The 12,934-nt window shown below is 44.8% G+C and overlaps 13 non-coding genes across 13 annotated transcripts; all 13 read right to left on the reverse strand.

Annotated features, from left to right (window-relative positions):
- Positions 1-547: 547 nt before the first annotated feature.
- Positions 548-620, reverse strand: trnav-aac. Its single transcript has one exon. It is a non-coding gene; the product is annotated as a tRNA-Val (tRNA).
- Positions 621-949: 329 nt separating this feature from the next.
- On the reverse strand, positions 950-1,022 carry trnar-acg. Its single transcript has one exon. It is a non-coding gene; the product is annotated as a tRNA-Arg (tRNA).
- Positions 1,023-1,116: 94 nt separating this feature from the next.
- Positions 1,117-1,189, reverse strand: trnav-uac. Its single transcript has one exon. It is a non-coding gene; the product is annotated as a tRNA-Val (tRNA).
- A 1,622-nt stretch (positions 1,190-2,811) lies between these two features.
- Positions 2,812-2,884, reverse strand: trnav-aac. The gene has a single exon. It is a non-coding gene; the product is annotated as a tRNA-Val (tRNA).
- Positions 2,885-3,380: 496 nt separating this feature from the next.
- trnav-uac lies at positions 3,381-3,453 on the reverse strand. The gene has a single exon. It is a non-coding gene; the product is annotated as a tRNA-Val (tRNA).
- A 2,046-nt stretch (positions 3,454-5,499) lies between these two features.
- On the reverse strand, positions 5,500-5,572 carry trnav-aac. Its single transcript has one exon. It is a non-coding gene; the product is annotated as a tRNA-Val (tRNA).
- A 485-nt stretch (positions 5,573-6,057) lies between these two features.
- trnar-acg lies at positions 6,058-6,130 on the reverse strand. Its single transcript has one exon. It is a non-coding gene; the product is annotated as a tRNA-Arg (tRNA).
- Positions 6,131-6,224: 94 nt separating this feature from the next.
- On the reverse strand, positions 6,225-6,297 carry trnav-uac. The gene has a single exon. It is a non-coding gene; the product is annotated as a tRNA-Val (tRNA).
- A 1,776-nt stretch (positions 6,298-8,073) lies between these two features.
- Positions 8,074-8,146, reverse strand: trnav-aac. The gene has a single exon. It is a non-coding gene; the product is annotated as a tRNA-Val (tRNA).
- A 329-nt stretch (positions 8,147-8,475) lies between these two features.
- trnar-acg lies at positions 8,476-8,548 on the reverse strand. Its single transcript has one exon. It is a non-coding gene; the product is annotated as a tRNA-Arg (tRNA).
- A 94-nt stretch (positions 8,549-8,642) lies between these two features.
- trnav-uac lies at positions 8,643-8,715 on the reverse strand. The gene has a single exon. It is a non-coding gene; the product is annotated as a tRNA-Val (tRNA).
- Positions 8,716-10,343: 1,628 nt separating this feature from the next.
- trnav-aac lies at positions 10,344-10,416 on the reverse strand. Its single transcript has one exon. It is a non-coding gene; the product is annotated as a tRNA-Val (tRNA).
- A 496-nt stretch (positions 10,417-10,912) lies between these two features.
- trnav-uac lies at positions 10,913-10,985 on the reverse strand. Its single transcript has one exon. It is a non-coding gene; the product is annotated as a tRNA-Val (tRNA).
- Between the last annotated feature and the right edge of the window lie 1,949 nt (positions 10,986-12,934).

Consider the following 12,934-nt stretch of genomic DNA (forward strand, 5'->3'; position numbering starts at 1 on the left):
ACCGTTCTTAACACTGATTAGAAACATTTACATTCCCTTTTTCTTTCAGCACAACACATTCTTGTTATTCTCCACCCATCGCTGGCCGTCTGTCGCTCTCCCCCCACGCACCGCCAATCTAAACCTAACCAAAGATCCAGTTGTCCGGCTTCGACAAAGAGTCACCCAGACTCGAAACGACACTTGCCATCTCATCCACAGAGGCTGTCAGACCTGCTGAGACTGTCCTGTGTTTTCTGTTTTTGTTCCCCATTGACGCATACGCAGTAAGTTGCTTTTATCGTACATTTAGACATGTTTGAAATGGTGATTAAATATGTTCATCTGCATCCGATAGATTCTGTGGTGGATGAACAAACTGCTGATATCCGAATTGTGGCAAAACAATTTTCTTCCCCCGGCGTCTTGAAAATTCAGTATTTCTGACTTTGTTGCAGGAATTTTAATATCTCATGCGAGACCAAATCTCATGTTCCTCGAACGTGCGAGATTCAGGAAGAAATGTATTTAGTGCAAACATTCGTCACACAAATTCAGAAGCACGCCATGTTTCTGCCCGGTTTCGAACCGGGGACTTTTCGCATGTTAGGCGAATGTGATAACCACTACACTACAGAAACCACTGGAAGCATCACAGTCAGTGGCCGTGTGCAATGTTGAACTTCAATGTATTGTTGCAGCTTCTAACGGTTCCGCTGAGAGGCCATGTAACTTATTGGAAGAAGCCGTTTCTTTAAAACTGATGTCTCAACTCATCAAAGGATCATATCTGGAACTTTGCTGAACTGGAGATAAGTTATGTTTTGCTTGAAGTTAAATTGAGAGGGCAGGGCTTTCATAAGTAACCACAGCAGAAACGAGAATTGATGATGCCCTGCTCACTTTGCTCTGCATCGGGAACCAGCTGTCCAACCCACTGAACTAAAGGGGACGCCAAAACTAGCAACTGCGAGCCAGCCAGGAGTCGAACCTGGAATCTCCTGATTCGTAGTAAGACGCGTTATCCATTGCGCCACTGGCCCACAGCAGTTATAGGCTTTTGTTATTCCTCGATGATGAAGACCAGTTACGAGATTGAGGTCACATTTTGCGACAGACTAAACTGGAAACACCAGATGTTTCTGCCCGGTTTTGAACCGGGGACCATTCGCGTGTAAAGCGAATGTGATAACCACTACACTACAGAAACAGCTGGCAGCGCAGATTCCAACGGACCTTTGTCACCCTCAACTCAACTGCCTTGTTGCAGCTTCGCATGGTTCGGCTGAGAGGCCATGTCACTTCTTACAAGAACACGTCTATTTCTTTAAAACAGATGTCTAAACTTACAAGCCAGTAGAAGAACCTATATTGAACTGAAGAATTTGTTCAGAAAATCTCTAAAGGCGAAATGCTCTCTTCTATTATTAATGCAGCATTCTGAAATCCTACAGAAAAAAGCAACCGACTTTACACAATATTTGTTTCGTTATTCAATGCTTGAGTTGAGTTTAAGAATTGACAATTATGTGTTTCTTATATTTGACCTCTTTCTGTTTTGGTGTGTAAAATGCTGCAGTCTAAATAGCGTTCACGGAGAAGAAAGGAGGGGTAATTGCAAGTCACCTTTGAGCCTGGATTCCCACACTGGCTTTTCCCGTTTCTCCATCAGGAAGACCATTTTTTCTTTCCCAAAGCTGGTTCAGTTAAGTCTCTGGCATTTCCTCTAAGTCAGTTACAGTATCGTTTGTGTCTGTCCTTTTGAGTACACATTACTTTCAGACATCCTTCAATCTGGCCCGCTGCATTTGCTGATCCCAATGCCATCTACTCTGCATTGGAGAGACTAAATGCCGACTGGGTGACCGCTTTGCAAAACACCTTCGCTCCATCGACAAAGTGGTGGTAGACTCTCCTGTCGCTTGCTATTTGAACTCACTGTCCTGCTCTCATGTCCACATGTCCGATCATGGCCTGCTGCTATGTTCCCATGTAGCTCAGCACAACGCCGAGGAGCAGCACTCCATCCTCCGAATAGGCACGGGACAGCCTTGCTGATTTTACAGTACGGTCAACAACTTTGCACCGTGAAATCACTCTTCCCACTTCACCACATGTTTATTTCCATCAACCTATTTTCATTGCTTCCATTGATATGTCTTCCTCTCCCATTGTCTCCCCCTCCCCATTCCCCAAACCAATCGCATCCGTCTTGGGAAATCCGCCCCTTGTTCCTCATTGTCCTCTGCCATTAACACATTCTAATCGCCTCTATCAGCACCGTTGTTAACACTGATTAGAAACATTTACATTCCCTTTTTCTTTCAGCACAACACATTCTTGTTATTCTCCACCCATCGCTGGCCGTCTGTCGCCCTCCCCCCACGCACCGCCAATCTAAAGCTAACCAAAGATCCAGTTGTCCGGCTTCGACAAAGAGTCACCCAGACTCGAAACGACACTTGCCATCTCTCTCCACAGAGGCTGTCAGACCTGCTGAGACTGTCCTGTTTTCTGTTTTTGTTCCCCATTGACGCATACGCAGTAAGTTGCTTTTATCGTACATTTAGACATGTTTGAAATGGTGATTAAATATGTTCATCTGCATCCGATAGATTCTGTGGTGGATGAACAAACTGCTGATATCCGAATTGTGGCAAAATAGTAAAGGCTTTTCTTCCCCCGGCGTCTTGAAAATTCAGTATTTCTGACTTTGTTGCAGGAATTTTAATATCTCATGCGAGACCAAATCTTCTGTTCCTCGAACGTGCGAGATTCAGGAAGAAATGTATTTAGTGCAAACATTCGTCACACAAAATCAGAAGCACGCCATGTTTCTGCCCGGTTTCGAACCAGGGACCTTTCGCGTGTTAGGCGAATGTGATAACCACTACACTACAGAAACCGCTGGGAGTATCACAATCAGTGGCCCTGTGCAATGTTGAACTTCAATATATTGTTGCAGCTTCTGATGGTTCCGCTGAGAGGCCATGTAACTTATTGGAAGAAGCCGTTTCTTTAAAACTGATGTCTCAACTCATCAAAGGATCATATATTGAACTTTGCTGAACTGGAGATAAGTTATGTTTTGCTTGAAGTTAAATTGAGAGGGCAGGGCTTTCATAAGTAACCACAGCTGAAACGAGAATTGATGATGCCCTGCTCACTTTGCTCTGCATCGGGAACCAGCTGTCCAACCCACTGAACGAAAGGGGACGCCAAAACTAGAAACTGCGAGCCAACCAGGAGTCGAACCTGGAATCTCCTGATTCGTAGTTAAACGCGTTATCCATTGCGCCACTGGCCCACAGCAGTTATATGCTTTTGTTATTCCTCGATGATGAAGACCAGTTACGAGATTGAGGTAATATTTTGCCACAGACTAAACTGGAAACACCAGATGTTTCTGCCCGGTTTCGAACCGGGGACCATTCGCGTGTAAAGCGAATGTGATAACCACTACACTACAGAAACAGCTGGCAGCGCAGACTCCAACGGACCTGTGTCACCTTCAACTCAACTGCCTTGTTGCAGCTTCGCATGGTTCGGCTGAGAGGCCATGTCACTTCTGACAAGAACACGTCTATTTCTTTAAAACAGATGTCTAAACTTACAAGCCAGTAGAAGAACCTATATTGAGGAAATGGCTGAGGAACTGAACAGGTTTTTTGGGTCGGTCTTCACAGTGGAAGACACAAATAACATGCCAGCGACTGATAGAAATGAGGCTATGACAGGTGAGGACCTTGAGAGGATTGTTATCACTAAGGAGGGAGTGATGGGCAAGCTAATGGGGCTAAAGGTAGACAAGTCTCCTGGCCCTGATGGAATGCATCCCAGAGTGCTAAAAGAGATGGCTAGGGAAATTGCAGATGCACTAGTGATAATTTACCGAAATTCACTAGACTCTGGGGTGGTCCCGGTGGATTGGAAATTAGCAAACGTGACGCCACTGTTTAAAAAAGGAGGTAGGCAGAAAGCAGGAAATTATAGGCCAGTGAGTTTAACTTCGGTAATAGGGAAGATGCTGGAATCTATCATCAAGGAAGAAATTGCGAGGCATCTGGATAGAAATTGTCCCATTGGGCAGAAGCAGCATGGGTTCGTTAAAGGCAGGTCATGCCTAACTAATTTAGTGGAATTTTTTGAGGACACTACCAGTGCAGTAGATAACGGGGAGCCGATGGATGTGGTATATCTGGATTTCCAGAAAGCCTTTGACAAGGTGCCACACAAAAGGTTGCTGCATAAGATAAAGATGCATGGCATTAAGGGTAAAGTAGTAGCATGGATAGAGGATTGGTTAATTAATAGAAAGCAAAGAGTTGGGATAAATGGGTGTTTCTCTGGTTGGCAATTAGTAGCTAGTGGTGTCCCTCAGGGATCCGTGTTGGGCCCACAATTGTTCACAATTTACATTGATGATTTGGAGTTGGGGACCAAGGGCAATGTGTCCACGTTTGCAGATGACACTAAGATGAGTGGTAAAGCGAAAAGTGCAGAGGATACTGGAAGTCTGCAGAGGGATTTGGATAGGTTAAGTGAATGGGCTCGGGTCTGGCAGATGGATACAATGTTGACAAATGTGAGGTTATCCATTTTGGTAGGAATAACAGCAAACGGGATTATTATTTAAACGATAAAATATTAAAGCATGCCGCTGTTCAGAGAGACTTGGGTGTGCTAGTGCATGAGTCACAGAAGGTTGGTTTACAAGTGCAACAGGTGAAATCCTTGCGGATTTTACAGTACGGTCAACAACTTCGCACCGTGAAATCACTCTTCCCACTTCACCACATGTTTATTTCCATCAACCTATTTTCATTGCTTCCATTGATATGTCTTCCTCTCCCATTGTCTCCCCCTCCCCATTCCCCTAGACAATCGCATCCCTCTTGGGAAATCCGCCCTTGTTCCTCATTGTCCTCTGCCATTAACACATTCTAATCTTCTAATCGCCTCTATCAGCACCATTCTTAACACTGATTAGAAACATTTACATTCCCTTTTTCTTTCAGCCCAACACATTCTTGTTATTCTCCACCCATCGCTGGCCGTCTGTCGCTCTCCCCCCACGCACCGCCAATCTGAACCTAACCAAAGATCCAGTTGTCCGGCTTCGACAAAGAGTCACCCAGACTCGAAACGACACTTGCCATCTCTCTCCACAGAGGCTGTCAGACCTGCTGAGACTGTCCTGTGTTTTCTGTTTTTGTTCCCCATTGACGCATACGCAGTAAGTTGCTTCTATCGTACATTTAGACATGTTTGAAATGGTGATTAAATATTTTGATCTGCATCCGATAGATTCTGTGGTGGATGAACAAACTGCTGATATCCGAATTGTGGCAAAATGTGGCTTTTCTGCCGCCGGCGTCTTGAATATTCAGTATTTCTGACTTTGTTGCAGGAATTTTAATATCTCACGCGAGACCAAATCTCATGTTCCTCGAACGTGCAAGATTGAGGAAGAAACGTATTTAGTGCAAACATTGGTCACATAAAAACAGAAGCACGCCATGTTTCTGCCCGGTTTCGACCCGGGGACCTTTCGCGTGTTAGGCGAATGTGATAACCACTACACTACAGAAACCGCTGAGAGCATCACAATCAGTGGCCCTGTGCAATGTTGAACTTCAATGTATTGTTGCAGCTTCTAACGGTTCCGCTGAGAGGCCATGTAACTTATTGGAAGAAGCCGTTTCTTTAAAACTGATGTCTCAACTTATCAAAGGATCATATATTGAACTTTGCTGAACTGGAGATAAGTTATGTTTTGCTTGAAGTTAAATTGAGAGCAGTATAGCAGTATACATTTCACCTGAAGAAGGAGCCGTGCTCCGAAAGCTCGTGTTTGAAACAAACCTGTTGGACTTTAATCTGGTGTTGTAAGACTTCTTACTGTGCTCACCCCAGTCCAACGCCGGCATCTCCACATCATGGTTAAATTGAGAGGGCAGGGCTTTCATAAGTAACCACAGCTGAAACGAGAATTGATGATGTCTGCTCACTTTGCTCTGCATCGGGAACCAGCTGTCCAAATCACTGAACTAAAGGGGACTCCAAAACTAGGAACTGCGAGCCAGCCAGGAGTCGAACCTGGAATCTCCTGATTCGTAGTCAGACGCGTTATCCATTGCGCCACTGGCCCACAGCAGTTATAGGCTTTTGTTATTCCTCGATGATGAAGACCAGTTACGAGATTGAGGTAATATTTTGCGACACACTAAACTGGAAACACCAGATGTTTCTGCCCGGTTTCGAACCGGGAACCATTCGCGTGTAAAGCGGATGTGATAACCACTACACTACAGAAACAGCTGGCAGCGCAGACTCCAACGGACCTGTGTCACCTTCAACTCAACTGCCTTGTTGCAGCTTACAACACCAGGTTAAAGTCCAACAGGTCACCTGAAGAAGGAGCCGTGCTCCGAAAGCTCGTGTTTGAAACAAACCTGTTGGACTTTAACCTGGTGTTGTAAGACTTCTTACTGTGCTCACCCCAGTCCAACGCCGGCATCTCCACATCATTGTTGCAGCTTCGCATGGTTCGGCTGAGAGGCCATGTCACTTCTTACAAGAACACGTCTATTTCTTTAAAACAGATGTCTAAACTTACAAGCCAGTAGAAGAACCTATATTGAACTGAAGAATTTGTTCAGCAAATCTCTAACGGCGAAATGCTCTCTTCTATTATTAATGCAGCATTCTGAAATCCTACAGAAAAAAGCAACCGACTTTACACAATATTTGTTCCGTTATTCAATGCTTGAGTTGAGTTTAAGAATTGACAATTATGTGTTTCTTATATTTGACCTCTTTGTGTTTTGGTGTGTAAAATGCTGCAGCCTAAATACCGTTCATGTAGAAGAAAGGAGGGGTAATTGTAAATCAACTTTGAGCCTGGATTCCCACACTAGCTTTTCCTATTTCTCCATCAGGAAGACCGTTTTTTCTTTCCCAAAGCTGGTTCAGTTAAGTCTCTGGCATTTCCTCTAAGTCAGTTACAGTATCGTTTGTGTCTGTCCTTTTGAGTACACATTACTTTCAGACATCCTTCAATCTGGCCCGCTGCATTTGCTGATCCCAATGCCATCTACTCTGCATTGGAGAGACTAAATGCCGACTGGGTGACCGCTTTGCAAAACACCTTCGCTCCATCGACAAAGTGGTGGTAGACTCTCCTGTCGCTTGCTATTTGAACTCACTGTCCTGCTCTCATGTCCACATGTCCGATCATGGCCTGCTGCTATGTTCCCATGTAGCTCAGCACAACGCCGAGGAGCAGCACCCCATCCTCCGAATAGGCACGGTACAGCCTTGCGGATTTTACAGTACGGTCAACAACTTCGCACCGTGAAATCACTCTTCCCACTTCACCACATGTTTATTTCCATCAACCTATTTTCATTGCTTCCATTGATATGTCTTCCTTTCCCATTGTCTCCCCCTCCCCATTCCCCTAGCCAATCGCATCCGTCTTGGAAATCCGCCCCTTGTTCCTCATTGTCCTCTGCCATTAACACATTCTAATCTTCTAATCGCCTCTATCAGCACCGTTCTTAACACTGATTAGAAACATTTACATTCCCTTTTTCTTTCAGCACAACACATTCTTGTTATTCTCCACCCATCGCTGGCCGTCTGTCGCTCTCCCCCCACGCACCGCCAATCTAAACCTAACCAAAGATCCAGTTGTCCGGCTTCGACAAAGAGTCACCCAGACTCGAAACGACACTTGCCATCTCTCTCCACAGAGGCTGTCAGACCTGCTGAGACTGTCCTGTTTTCTGTTTTTGTTCCCCATTGACGCATACGCTTTTATCGTACATTTAGACATGTTTGAAATGGTGATTAAATATGTTGATCTGCATCCGATAGATTCTGTGGTGGATGAACAAACTGCTGATATCCGAATTGTGGCAAAATGTGGCTTTTCTTCCCTCGGCGTCTTGAATATTCAGTATTTCTGACTTTGTTGCAGGAATTTTAACATCTCATGCGAGACCAAATCTCATGTTCCTCGAACGTGCAAGATTGAGGAAGAAACGTATTTAGTGCAAACATTCGTCACACAAAATCAGAAGCACGCCATGTTTCTGCCCGGTTTCGAACCGGGGACCTTTCGCGTGTTAGGCGAATGTGATAACCACTACACTACAGAAACCGCTGGGAGTATCACACTCAGTGGCACTGTGCAATGTTGAACTTCAATGTATTGTTGCAGCTTCTGACGGTTCCGCTGAGAGGCCATGTAACTTATTGGAAGAAGCCGTTTCTTTAAAACTGGTGTCTCAACTCATCAAAGGATCATATATTGAACTTTGCTGAACTGGAGATAAGTTATGTTTTGCTTGAAGTTAAATTGAGAGGGCAGGGCTTTCATAAGTAACCACAGCTGAAACGAGAATTGATGATGCCCTGCTCACTTTGCTCTGCATCGGGAACCAGCTGTCCAAATCACTGAACTAAAGGGGACGCCAAAACTAGGAACTGCGAGCCAGCCAGGAGTCGAACCTAGAATCTCCTGATTCGTAGTCAGACGCGTTATCCATTGCGCCACTGGCCCACAGCAGTTATAGGCTTTTGTTATTCCTCGATGATGAAGACCAGTTACGAGATTGAGGTAATATTTTGCGACAGACTAAACTGGAAACACCAGATGTTTCTGCCCGGTTTCGAACCGGGGACCATTCGCGTGTAAAGCGAATGTGATAACCACTACACTACAGAAACAGCTGGCAGCGCAGACTCCAACGGACCTGTGTCACCTTCAACTCAACTGCCTTGTTGCAGCTTCGCATGGTTCGGCTGAGAGGCCATGTCACTTCTTACAAGAACACGTCTATTTCTTTAAAACAGATGTCTAAACTTACAAGCCAGTAGAAGAACCTATATTGAACTGAAGAATTTGTTCAGAAAATCTCTAACGGCGAAATGCTCTCTTCTATTATTAATGCAGCATTCTGAAATCCTACAGAAAAAAGCTACCGACTTTACACAATATTTGTTCCGTTATTCAATGCTTGAGTTGAGTTTAAGAATTGACAATTATGTGTTTCTTATATTTGACCTCTTTGTGTTTTGGTGTGTAAAATGCTGCAGCCTAAATACCGTTCATGTAGAAGAAAGGAGGGGTAATTGTAAATCAACTTTGAGCCTGGATTCCCACACTAGCTTTTCCTATTTCTCTATCAGGAAGACCGTTTTTTCTTTCACAAAGCTGGTTCAGTTAAGTCTCTGGCATTTCCTCTAAGTCAGTTACAGTATCGTTTGTGTCTGTCCTTTTGAGTACACATTACTTTCAGACATCCTTCAATCTGGCCCGCTGCATTTGCTGATCCCAATGCCATCTACTCTGCATTGGAGAGACTAAATGCCGACTGGGTGACCGCTTTGCAAAACACCTTCGCTCCATCGACAAAGTGGTGGTAGACTCTCCTGTCGCTTGCTATTTGAACTCACTGTCCTGCTCTCATGTCCACATGTCCGATCATGGCCTGCTGCTATGTTCCCATGTAGCTCAGCACAACGCCGAGGAGCAGCACCCCATCCTCCGAATAGGCACGGTACAGCCTTGCGGATTTTACAGTACGGTCAACAACTTCGCACCGTGAAATCACTCTTCCCACTTCACCACATGTTTATTTCCATCAACCTATTTTCATTGCTTCCATTGATATGTCTTCCTTTCCCATTGTCTCCCCCTCCCCATTCCCCTAGCCAATCGCATCCGTCTTGGGAAATCCGCCCCTTGTTCCTCATTGTCCTCTGCCATTAACACATTCTAATCTTCTAATCGCCTCTATCAGCACCGTTCTTAACACTGATTAGAAACATTTACATTCCCTTTTTCTTTCAGCCCAACACATTCTTGTTATTCTCCACCCATCGCTGGCCGTCTGTCGCTCTCCCCCCACGCACCGCCAATCTAAACCTAACCAAAGATCCAGTTGTCCAGCTTCGACAAAGAGTCACCCAGACTCGAAACGACACTTGCCATCTCTCTCCACAGAGGCTGTCAGACCTGCTGAGACTGTCCTGTGTTTTCTGTTTTTGTTCACCATTGACGCATACGCAGTAAGTTGCTTTTATCGTTCATTTAGACATGTTTGAAATGGTGATTAAATATTTTGATCTGCATCCGATAGATTCTGTGGTGGATGAACAAACTGCTGATATCCGAATTGTGGCAAAATGTGGCTTTTCTGCCGCCGGCGTCTTGAATATTCAGTATTTCTGACTTTGTTGCAGGAATTTTAATATCTCACGCGAGACCAAATCTCATGTTCCTCGAACGTGCAAGATTGAGGAAGAAACGTATTTAGTGCAAACATTGGTCACATAAAATCAGAAGCACGACATGTTTCTGCCCGGTTTCGACCCGGGGACCTTTCGCGTGTTAGGCGAATGTGATAACCACTACACTACAGAAACTGCTGGGAGTATCACAATCAGTGGCCCTGTGCAATGTTGAACTTCAATGTATTGTTGCAGCTTCTAACGGTTCCGCTGAGAGGCCATGTAACTTATTGGAAGAAGCCGTTTCTTTAAAACTGATGTCTCAACTTATCAAAGGATCATATATTGAACTTTGCTGAACTGGAGATAAGTTATGTTTTGCTTGAAGTTAAATTGAGAGGGCAGGGCTTTCATAAGTAACCACAGCTGAAACGAGAATTGATGATGCCCTGCTCACTTTGCTCTGCATCGGGAACCAGCTGTCCAACCCACTGAACTAAAGGGGACGCCAAAACTAGGAACTGCGAGCCAGCCATGAGTCGAACTTGGAATCTCCTGATTCGGAGTCAGACGCGTTATCCATTGCGCCACTGGCCCACAGCAGTTATAGGCTTTTGTTATTCCTCGATGATGAAGACCAGTTACGAGATTGAGGTAATATTTTGCGACAGACTAAACTGGAAACACCAGATGTTTCTGCCCGGTTTCGAACCGGGGACCATTCGCGTGTAAAGCGAATGTGATAACCACTACACTACAGAAACAGCTGGCAGCGCAGACTCCAACGGACCTGTGTCACCTTCAACTCAACTGCCTTGTTGCAGCTTCGCATGGTTCGGCTGAGAGGCCATGTCACTTCTTACAAGAACACGTCTATTTCTTTAAAACAGATGTCTAAACTTACAAGCCAGTAGAAGAACCTATATTGAACTGAAGAATTTGTTCAGCAAATCTCTAACGGCGAAATGCTCTCTTCTATTATTAATGCAGCATTCTGAAATCCTACAGAAAAAAGCAACCGACTTTACACAATATTTGTTCCGTTATTCAATGCTTGAGTTGAGTTTAAGAATTGACAATTATGTGTTTCTTATATTTGACCTCTTTGTGGTCTGGTGTGTAAAATGCTGCAGCCTAAATACCGTTCATGTAGAAGAAAGGAGGGGTAATTGTAAATCAACTTTGAGCCTGGATTCCCACACTAGCTTTTCCTATTTCTCCATCAGGAAGACCGTTTTTTCTTTCCGAAAGCTGGTTCAGTTAAGTCTCTGGCATTTCCTCTAAGTCAGTTACAGTATCGTTTGTGTCTGTCCTTTTGAGTACACATTACTTTCAGACATCCTTCAATCTGGCCCGCTGCATTTGCTGATCCCAATGCCATCTACTCTGCATTGGAGAGACTAAATGCCGACTGGGTGACCGCTTTGCAAAACACCTTCGCTCCATCGACAAACTGGTGGTAGACTCTCCTGTCGCTTGCTATTTGAACTCACTGTCCTGCTCTCATGTCCACATGTCCGATCATGGCCTGCTGCTATGTTCCCATGTAGCTCAGCACAACGCCGAGGAGCAGCACCCCATCCTCCGAATAGGCACGGTACAGCCTTGCGGATTTTACAGTACGGTCAACAACTTCGCACCGTGAAATCACTCTTCCCACTTCACCACATGTTTATTTCCATCAACCTATTTTCATTGCTTCCATTGATATGTCTTCCTCTCCCATTGTCTCCCCCTCCCCATTCCCCTAGCCAATCGCATCCGTCTTGGGAAATCCGCCCCTTGTTCCTCATTGTCCTCTGCCATTAACACATTCTAATCTTCTAATCGCCTCTATCAGCACCATTCTTAACACTGATTAGAAACATTTACATTCCCTTTTTCTTTCAGCCCAACACATTCTTGTTATTCTCCACCCATCGCTGGCCGTCTGTCGCTCTCCCCCCCACGCACCGCCAATCTAAACCTAACCAAAGATCCAGTTGTCCGGCTTCGACAAAGAGTCACCCAGACTCGAAACGACACTTGCCATCTCTCTCCACAGAGGCTGTCAGACCTGCTGAGACTGTCCTGTGTTTTCTGTTTTTGTTCCCCATTGACGCATACGCAGTAAGTTGCTTTTATCGTACATTTAGACATGTTTGAAATGGTGATTAAATATTTTGATCTGCATCCGATAGATTCTGTGGTGGATGAACAAACTGCTGATATCCGAATTGTGGCAAAATGCGGCTTTTCTGCCGCCGGCGTCTTGAATATTCAGTATTTCTGACTTTATTGCAGGAATTTTGATATCTCACGCGAGACCAAATCTCATGTTCCTCGAACGTGCAAGATTGAGGAAGAAACGTATTTAGTGCAAACATTGGTCACATGAAATCAGAAGCACGCCATGTTTCTGCCCGGTTTCGTCCCGCGGACCTTTCGCGTGTTAGGCGAATGTGATAACCACTACACTACAGAAACCGCTGGGAGTATCACAATCAGTGGCCCTGTGCAATGTTGAACTTCAATGTATTGTTGCAGCTTCTAACGGTTCCGCTGAGAGGCCATGTAACTTATTGGAAGAAGCCGTTTCTTTAAAACTGATGTCTCAACTTATCAAAGGATCATATATTGAACTTTGCTGAACTGGAGATAAGTTATGTTTTGCTTGAAGTTAAATTGAGAGGGCAGGGCTTTCATCAGTAACCACAGCTGAAACGAGAATTGA

The sequence above is a fragment of the Scyliorhinus canicula genome, unplaced genomic scaffold, assembly GCF_902713615.1.
Source record: "Scyliorhinus canicula unplaced genomic scaffold, sScyCan1.1, whole genome shotgun sequence".
Classification (NCBI taxonomy): Eukaryota; Metazoa; Chordata; class Chondrichthyes; order Carcharhiniformes; family Scyliorhinidae; genus Scyliorhinus; species Scyliorhinus canicula.